We start from the raw sequence: 10,238 nt of genomic DNA on the forward strand, positions 1-10,238 counted from the left end.
TACTACAGCTGATAATTTCAGCAGTGGATGGATACAAAATTAATGCAAAGAAATCAGTAGCCCTCCTCTACTCAAAGGATAAACAAGCTGAGAAACAAACTAGGGAAATGACACTATTCACCATAGTCACAAATAATATAAAATATCTTGGTATGACTCTAACCAAGCAAGTGAAAAATCATATGACAAGAACTTCAAGTCCCTGAAGAAAGAAATTAAAGAAGATGTCAGAAGATGGAAAGAACTCTTATGCCTATGGATTGGCAGAATTAATATAGTAAAAATGGCCATCTTCCTGAAAGCTATCTACAGATTCAATGAAATTCCCAACAAAATTCCAACTCGATTTTTCATCAAGTTAGAAAGAGCAATTTGCAAAATCCTTTGGGAAAAAAAAAACAAGATAGTGAAAACTATTCTAAACAATAAAAGAATTTCTGGGGGAGTGACCATCTCTGGTCTCAAGCTGTAATACAGATAAATAGTGAAACTACAGAGCAATAGTGATAAAAACTGCATGGTATTATTACAGAGACAGGCATGAAGATCAATAGAATAGAATTGAACACCCAGAAATAAATCTAAACACCTATGGTCACTTGATCTTTGACAAAGGATCTAAAATCATGCAGTGGAAAAAAAAGACAGCATTTCCAACAAATGTTGCTGGTTCAACTGGAGGTCAGCATGTAGAAGAGTGCAAATTAATTTATTCTTATCTACTTGTACAAAGCTCAAGTTCAAGTGGATCAAGGACCTCCACATAAAACCAGATACACTGAAACTAATAGAGGAGAAAGTGGGGAAGAGCCTCAAATACATGGGCACAAGGGAAAAGTTCCTACAGAACACCAATGGTGTATGCTCTAAGATCAAGAATTGACAAATGGGACCTCATAAAATTGCAAAGCTTCTGTAAGGCAAAGGACAATATCAGTAGAACAATAAGGCAAACAAAGAGATTGAGAAAAGATCTTTACCAATCCTATATCTGATAGAGAGCTAATATCCAATATATAAAAAGAACTCAAGAAGGTAGACTTGAGAGAAATAAATAACCCTTTTAAAAAATGTGGTACAGACCTAAACAAATAATTTTCAACTGAGGAATATGAAATGGCTGAGAAGCATCTAACAAAATGTTCAACATCCTTAGTCATCAGGGTAATACAAATCAAATTAACCCTGAGATTCTATCTCACACCTGTCAAAAACTCAGGTGACAGCAGATGCTCACTAGGATGTGGAGAAAGAACACTCCTCCACTGTTGGTGGGATTGCAAGATGATACAACCACTCTGGAAAGCAGTCTGCTGTTTCCTCAGAAAAGTGGACATAGTATTACCTGAGGACTCAGCTATACCTCTCCTGATCATATACCCAAAACACTCTCTAACATATAACAAGGGCACATGCTCCACTATGTCTATAGCAGCTTTATTTATAGTAGCTAGAAGCTGGAAGAACCCTGATGTCCTTCAACAGAGGAATGGATACAAAAAATGTGGTACATTTACATAATGGAAGTACAACTCTGCTATTGAAAAAAATTAATTCGTGAAATTTTTAGGTAAATGAATAGAACTAGAAAAATCCTGAGTAAAGGTAATCCAATCACAAAAGAACATACATGGTATGTCAGTCACTAATAAGTGGATATTAGCCCAAAAGCTCAGAATAGCCAAGATACAATTCACTGACCACATGAAGTTCAAGAAGAAGGAAGACCAAAGTGTGGGTGTTTCAGTCCTTCTTCAAAAAGAGAATATAAATATTCACTGGATCAAATAAGTAGACAAAGCGTGGAGCAGACACTGAAGTAAAGGCCATCTAAAGACTGCCCAACCTGGGGATCTGTCCCATTTACAGTCACCAAACCCTGACATTTTTGTGGATTGCATGCTAACAGGAGCCTGATATAGCTCTTTCCTGAGGGGCTCTGCCAGAGTCCTGACAAATACAGAGGTGAATGCTCACAGCCAACTATTGGACTGAGCACATGGTGTCCAATTGTTGGACTTAGAGAAAGGACTGGAATGAGCTGAAGGGGCTTGGAACCCCATAGAAGAACAATAATATCAACCAACCAGACCCTGAGAGCTCCCAGGGACTAAACCACCAACCAACGAGTACACATGAACAGACCCATGGTTTCAGCCACATATGTAACAGAGGATGGTTTTGTAGGGCATCCGTGAAAAGAGGGGAGTAGAGGAGGGGCTTGGGAGGTGGTTGGGAGAATACTTTCATAGAAGCAGGGGGAGGAGGGATGGCATAAAAGGTTTCAGGAGTGGGAACCAGGAAATAGGATAGCATTTGAAATGTAAGTAAAGGAAATATTCAGTTTAAAAAAAAAAAGAATGATTTTTATGTTCTATACATCTGACAAAGGGCTAATATCCAAAATATATAAAGAACTCAAAAAACCTAGATATAATGAAAACAAATAGCCCAATTTAGAAATGTGATATAGATATAAACAGAGAATCATCAATAGGGAAACTCTAATATCTGAGAAACACTTACAGAAATGTTCAACATCCTTAGATATCAGAAAAAGAAAAATCAAAACTATTTTGAGGTTTCACTTCACACCTGTCAGAATAGTTAAGATCAATAAAATAAGTGAGAGTGCTGGCAAGAATGTGAAATAAGGGGAATTCTCATGCATTGCTTATGGCAGTGAAAAACATGCAGCCACTAAGCAAATCAATGTGGAGTTTATACAGGAAGATGGAAATTGATTTATATCAAGATCCAGCTATACCACTCTTAGGAATACATATAAAAGACACTTCATCCTACCACAGAAGTACTTGCTCACCATGTTTTATTGGTGTTCTATTCATAATAGCCAATGTAAATTAAAATGTCACTTTTAATATATCAGAGGAAAGAATGAAATGAGAGCCAAACCCAAGTTTTATAAAAAAGACTTGGGCTGATTCCCGAGTGTTTCTATCTAACTACCTCTAGGCCTTGGTCTGGAACCTTCTGTCTTCCATGAAATCTCATCTTCTCAAGCCCAGACCTTGAGGGCTTCAGTGTCCAGGCTCCATCTGGCAATTTATCCCCAGAATGTTTCAGCGTCTGAGATTTACTCCTCAATAAATCCACTCTGTAACTCTTTCGGAACTCTGGCTGCTTCAAATCAGCTATTCTGGCTCAAACTCTGCTCTAAGTTCACTGACTCAAACTAGCTTCTCTTGTCTTCTAACTGAATTGTTCTGCTTGCAAATGCTGACTCTAAACTCTGTGATCTGTCCACCTAGGAAAGACTGTTCTGAAAAACAACATGAAAAAATAAAAAAAAAACAAAGCCTGATAAGAAAAACTTAAATAAGTCATTTAACAGAGATAGAGCCACTTATAGATTTAAAAAGAGAGAGATTCTAAAGGTACCAAAAACAAATAAACAAATCACCCCAGATATTTTGGCAAACTAGTATAAATAATAAGAAATCAAAGTTAAAAGAACATTATATGGAATTGAGATTGAAGAATTAGTCAACACTGGAGCAAATGTTACTTACTATAAAGTCACAAGATTTCTGGAATCCAACTTGGCCACTTGAAAGGGTATCTACATAGTTCCTAAGCATTGGAACATTGTTTCAGATAAAACAAATTCTAAAATGTATTAAATGCACAGCATCTAAAGTTTAAATTAGAAAATTAAGGCCACATATGGCTAATATAATTATAAATCTATGGAGGAACGATCTATTACAACAGTGAGAAACACAGATTAGTATTCCTACAACTTTAGAGACCGGCTTTAAAAGAAGAGATGTTCCTAAAAAAACAAATTTAAAAATATTATTAAGGGCATTCATAGACTGCTCACACACTTTCCATAAATAGGATACAGCAGAGGCTGACTCTTCAACTTTATGTGGATACACTACTGCTGGTAGATCACCAGCTATCCTGTCACTAAAGTGGCAAACTGACAAACTTGTTTAGATAGAACAATGATCTATGATAAAAAAAAAATTATAGACACTAAAATACTTAGTTCAAGAGCAGCTGGAGGCTCAATATATATGAGTCCACCAGCTCTTGGAATTCTTCTGTATTTCTCATTAAAAGAAAGTGAAGGAAATGGAACATGTTGACAGACCTCAGAACAACTGATAAAGTCATTCAGCCATAGGATTCATTATAGCCTGGAATCTCATTGCCTATATTGTTACCCAAGGCATGCTCTATTATGATGATTGATTTAAAAGATTAAATTTTCACAATCCCTTTACATGTGCATGATAGGTAATGTTTTGCTTTCTCATTACTTAATTTCAATAGAAATTGTCAAATAAGGAGATATCATTGGAAAGTCTTGCTACAAGGAATGTTGAACAGCCATGTCTTTTGCCAATATTTTATAGAACAACCATTAGAAATAACTTTTAAGCTATTTCTATAATTTACTATTATAAGGATGATAACTTACTGGCTGATTCAGATTCAAATACCTTAGAAAAATGTTTGATGACGTGAATAGTATTTTTGCTTTTCTGGGGATTACAATTTGTTCCTGAAAAAAATACAAAGATTAGATTCTATTAATTATCTAGGATATAAGATTAGGTCTACAAAAGTTTCAATCACATAAGGTACAAATAAAGAGACACCAATCGAGAACTCATAATGATTTTTGAAAATTGATAGGAGACATTAATTGGCTAAGGTCCATAATTAGATTAACTACTCACGAGCTAAGTTATTTACTTCAAACCCTACACAATGATAAATACTTATATAGCCCAAGAAATGATCAGCTGAGATGGAAAAAAATGGCTCTGGTAGAAAAGACATTAAAGGAGGCACATATAGATCATTTGGATCCAAAGATATCTTGCATTTTAGTTATTTTGTCTTCTACTTGTTCTCCCACAAAATTCCTAAGCAGAGAGAAGATAATGTCTTAGAATGAATATTTTTAGCACACAGAGTAAAAAATATGAAAGGCCTATGTAGAATATGTTTCTGAATTGATTTTGAAAGAAAAAATGAGACATCAATTAGTGGAAAAAGAACCATCATAAATTGTACTACATTTTACTAATATAGAAATTGCCTTGTTATGGGCAGAAAATGAACATTGGTAAAGGACTTGCAGTAATTTTATGGGAGAAATTAAAAACAAATACCCAAAAAGCAAGGGATGTCAGTTTATAAAACTAATTGGATTCTTCATCATATTATAAAAGGGACACCAATTTCTAGAGTCTGTACATTCTGTAATGATGCAAGTAAGGCAGGAAAGGTAGGTTATAAGTCAGAAAAAATAAAAAGTGTTTCAGAATCCTTATAATTCATTTAAAAGCTAGAGTTGTAAGCCATTTTTATGGTATTACTAAATTTTCCAGAGTCTCCTAATATAGTTACAGACTCTCAATATGCAAACAGACTTGTTTTGTGTATAGACATTTCTGAATTTATTCAGGATGGTTTACAATTAACTTTATTGTTTATCTGACTACAACAAATGATCAGAATTTGAAATCATTCATTGTATATAACACATATCATATTCCATATAGATCTACCAGGCCCTCTAACACAAGGCATTAGTGACATTAATCAGGTATTAATAGGAAAGATGCTAAAAGTGTCAGAATTTTATTTTAAAATGTGCTATCAGTTTAACAAAGGTTTAAAGAATTTTACTATCACTTGCCAATTAGTCAAGGAAATGTTCTACCAATTCGTTTTATTACCAAACTACATTATCTACATGGAAACAAAAAGACAAAATTTGACAAATGGATGTGTTTCAATTTGCATATTTTGGAAAATTAAAATTTGTACACCATATCACAGACATCTGTTCAGGATTTGAAGGGCAAACTGCTTTAGATTCAGAAAAGGCTGGTTCTGTAATTACACACTTATTAGAAATTATGGAAATACCTGTACAAATTATGAATGACAATGTTCCACATATGACCCTAAAAAATGAACCAATATTGGCATATTTTAATACAAAGCATATTACACATATACCATAAAATCCTACAGGACAGGAAGTTGTAGAGAGATCTAATTATTCTTTAAAGGAGAGCCTTAACAAATAAAAAGGGGTTACAAATTCCCCAGAGATAGATTTATTAACTTTAAGTTTTTTGAATGCTAAATAACAAAAACAAACAAAACCAAAAAAAAAAAATAAAACAAAATCACAAACCAAGAGCTGCTGCAAAGACATTGAAATATGGAAAAAACACTGATGAACTAAATCAGCCTGTTTATATTAAGGGTGTCCTAACTTCAAAATGGAGGGAAATAAATATGTTACACTGGGGAAGAGGCTTTTTATATGTTTCCATATGAAAGAAAAAGAAAAGCTGTGGATTCCTTCCAAATTGATAAAAATCAGATATAATAAGGGAAGACTCCAGAAGGTCCTTATTGCTGACATGAAAGAAATCAAGAAGACCAACAAAACAGATAACTTACATTACTGATATTTCTACATGGGAATAGCTCTGAGACTAGCTGAGAAATTAAAATGTATTCATCCAGAACTTCAGGTTTGTATATCCAATAACTCTTGTTGGCTACAGAATTCTCAAGACTAAACATGCTATCCTTTCAAATGGCATAGATAAAAAATTTATATTATAGTTTGAGTGTATAATCCAAACTAACTTATAAAGAAAGACAGATGGCTTACCTGCTATCTTTTAAATGAATTGTGCACACTACACATTCCATAATATGTTATTGCAGAAACATATATTACTCATGAGAGTTTATATGTTTACAGACATCAATGAAGTTAAAACAGCCCTAAGAAGTTTCACTCTCAGGGTTGCTGAAACACTGAGACATATTTATTTCAGCATCTTGCTTGATCCTAACTCAGACTGGCTCAATGCAGTATCGCCATCTGGGAGAGTTGCAAAATGGCTAGCTATATCATCCAGTACCACAGACTGTTCCATTCTAAATTTCTCAGCATGCAGATTGGACAGCAAATGCTACAGCTAGCTTTCATAAGATTGATTGATGTTTCCATTTTCTTGGGCCCTAAAAGAGGAAAAATGACACTCCCAGTCATTAGGAAGCAATTTTATAATATCAATGTCTCTGGAGGAATGGATGGGATTTGGTCATTTTTTTGGGTGATGATCATTGTGAAAGGGGATATTTACAAGATATTAAATGGTCATAGGGAGAAAACAAAATCTAAGAGGTTAGACTCAGGGATTTCTCTTTCTTGTTTTCTTTCCTCTATCTTTCTTTTTATATGCTAAGTGAAAAAGTGGGAGAAGGGTTGAAAGCGAAAAAGGAGGGATATCACACAAGAATAATAGGAATAATGGTCTCATGATCTTGCTGTTACAATGGCTTTTCTATGACCATAATAAAAAAACATGATATCGAACAAATTTTAAATAAATAAATGAGGTACATTTGAGCAGTTGGTATTAATTTAATAAAGCTTAAAATAAAACAAAAATATGCATATTACAGCAAACTTTTTGCTAATAAATTGTTGAACATAAAATTCATAATATTCATGAGTGTAATTTATGAAATTATGCTTCATAATTTATTTAACATGCATAAATGTAAACTACTCTGGAAATTAGAAAGTATGTTATTATATTTGTTTCTAAGTTAGTCCCTGAATCAGGCCAAGTAAATAACATTTATGTTTGTTTCATAAGTGAGAGACATAATATTTAAGCAATTTGTTCAAAACTTAATTGATGGTAAATTTTAGAATGAGGCTTAACATTTCACATTATGAATCCGTTTCACAACCATTTCCTTCTTTTCCCTCCCCTTCCCTCCTGAAAGATGCTATCACACATGAAGTAATATAGCTTTAAGTCTGAGAGTTATTCACAGTTTTTTATTATCTCTAATTCCTATCAATGTTATTAATTATCAATTATTAATGGGTACCAATTCCTATTCATATTATGTTCTTAAAGGACTTGCACCATGAATGGAGATGACTCAGTTGGTAAGAGCCTTTGATGTTCTATATCAATGCTAAAGCCAGCCATGTCCAATCATGCCTGTAATTCCAGCACTGGGGATATGGAGTCAGAGAAGCCCTGAGAGTTTGGTGGCCAGCAAGCTTAGGGAAGAGATTCAGATTCAGTGAAAGCCACTGTATAAAAAACAAACAAACAAACAAATAGGTAAGTAGAATGTTATAGGAGCAGATATCCAGTATCTGTCTTTCTTTAGCCAATATATGCTTGTGCATGGGCCAGCATATTTACATAAATACATACACAGCAACACAAATATCACATGTGTGTACAGATATGCATATATCTGCATACATATACATACCCCCCAAAAATAACACCCTGGAAAAACAAGTCTTATCTCATTTCTCCCTATGTACAAGGATTTATAGAACATCCCACCTTTATTTTATCCTTTTGTTTTAACAAATATAATATTGTTTACCCAAACAACCAGTTATGCCCCAGTAAGAATCATTGTCAGAAGAAATCAGAATCCCTCTCATGTAGTAATATGTGATCTGATTCGATATTAGATACTATTTAATAGTTCCCATCTGATTCAGGATGAAGCAAGATCTTCCACAGCCTTGCTTCTGTTAAGCTCTCATAGTCTGTTCTTTCCTTCCTCCCTCTCTTCCTCCCTCCCTCCCTCCCTTCCTTCCTCCCTCCCTCCCTCCCTCCCTCCCTCCCTTCCTTCCTTCCTTCCATCCTCTTTTTTTTCTGTAGATAGCCTTTTTAATTCTTTATTTTTTAAAACATTTAATTGAATCTTTATGAATTTCACATCCTGCACCCAATCCTTTTCATCTCCCATCCCTTCATATTTATCCTAGGCCCTTGCAGCTTTCCCAACAAAATAAAACAAAACAAAATAAAAAAATAAAATAACATAAAGTAGAATAAAAAAGATACAATAGAAAAAAATCTTGTCCTGTGTTGGGGTCCACACAAGTCCCTGTTAGGGCGCCAAAATAATGTTGAGACCTGAACTAGCCCCACGTTGGGGCGGCCAAAAACGTCGAAGCCCAGGCAAAATGTTGAGGCCCGGGCCAACCCACGTTTGGGCGGCCACTGTATCCCGGCCCAAGCTGCTGCTCCGGTCTGCAGGTCGGGTTTCAGCAAGAGCGAGGGTGACAGCAGATTCTACCTAATGTCTGAGATTCGTCTCTGATGATCCCTCTATCGTCTCTGATCTCAGTCTATATATTCTCTGATCTCTGGTTCTGTCGTCTATAGTCTGACTAATGTCTTCTATCGTCTCAATTCTGATCTGTTCTGTCTCTGCCTTTTATATGTCTCACTTCTAAGCCACGCCTCTAAGTTACACCTTTAATCATGCCCTTAGGTCTTGTCTCTAACTCTGATCTCTATACTTCTAAGTATACTATTAAGTCACACACCTTTAATCTCACACACCTTTAATCTCAAGGTATCTAAACCAAGATTATCGGAGTGTTCTCAACTGTTGTAGGCTATTGTAATTTAAATCTCATGTCAGGGTATATGGCTCAAGATGGCTGCAAAGCTGATAGCCGCTTTCTGCTAAAAGTCGGCCCCCGACAGTCCTGAAAACTGAAGGGTATCACAATGTATACTCTGTCCACACTTCTTTAGTTGCAAATCTTTATTAAAATGAGTCATTGGTTTGGTTTGTGGCCTCTGGCTTCTGGTACACACTGGCAATACTAGATCATCACTGGGACTCAGATATCCTGTTATTGCCCTATGTCATGAAGTTACTGTATCTTTAGGTCTGTAGAACTGGCCTCTTCATGTGCTCTAGAAGTTCATAAATGGAACAGATGCTAAGGTGGGCCAATTCATAGCCCTGGATCTAGGCCTGGATAGTAGCTCAGTTGGTCAACCCACTAATTTTCCTGTACCCACACTACCAGGGCAAGCTCTCTAGTGTCAGCTCTTTGCCAGCAGGGGCAGGTAGCTTCGAGAAGAGAAGCCCTTGACCCACCAGGTCTAGAAGAACTACACTGAGCAAAGTCTTGTCAAAGCAAGAACTCACTTTAATATTACATGAGCTGTTGCTCCATAGTGAAAGTGATCAGGATGGGTTACAAAAATCGAGCCAGGCTCAAGCCGCTCCTCTAGGCCCAAGAAAAGGGCCAACACACTAGTACTGCCAGTTGTCTCCCCTAGTGCCACAGCAACAACAGGCAGGGCCAGCTCTCCTGCTCTTGTTTTGGGGACTAGTTTATTGGACCCCAATTCCACCAGGGTCAGCTCTAC

This window comes from Arvicanthis niloticus, chromosome 15 (genome assembly GCF_011762505.2).
Source record: "Arvicanthis niloticus isolate mArvNil1 chromosome 15, mArvNil1.pat.X, whole genome shotgun sequence".
Lineage (NCBI taxonomy): Eukaryota > Metazoa > Chordata > Mammalia > Rodentia > Muridae > Arvicanthis > Arvicanthis niloticus.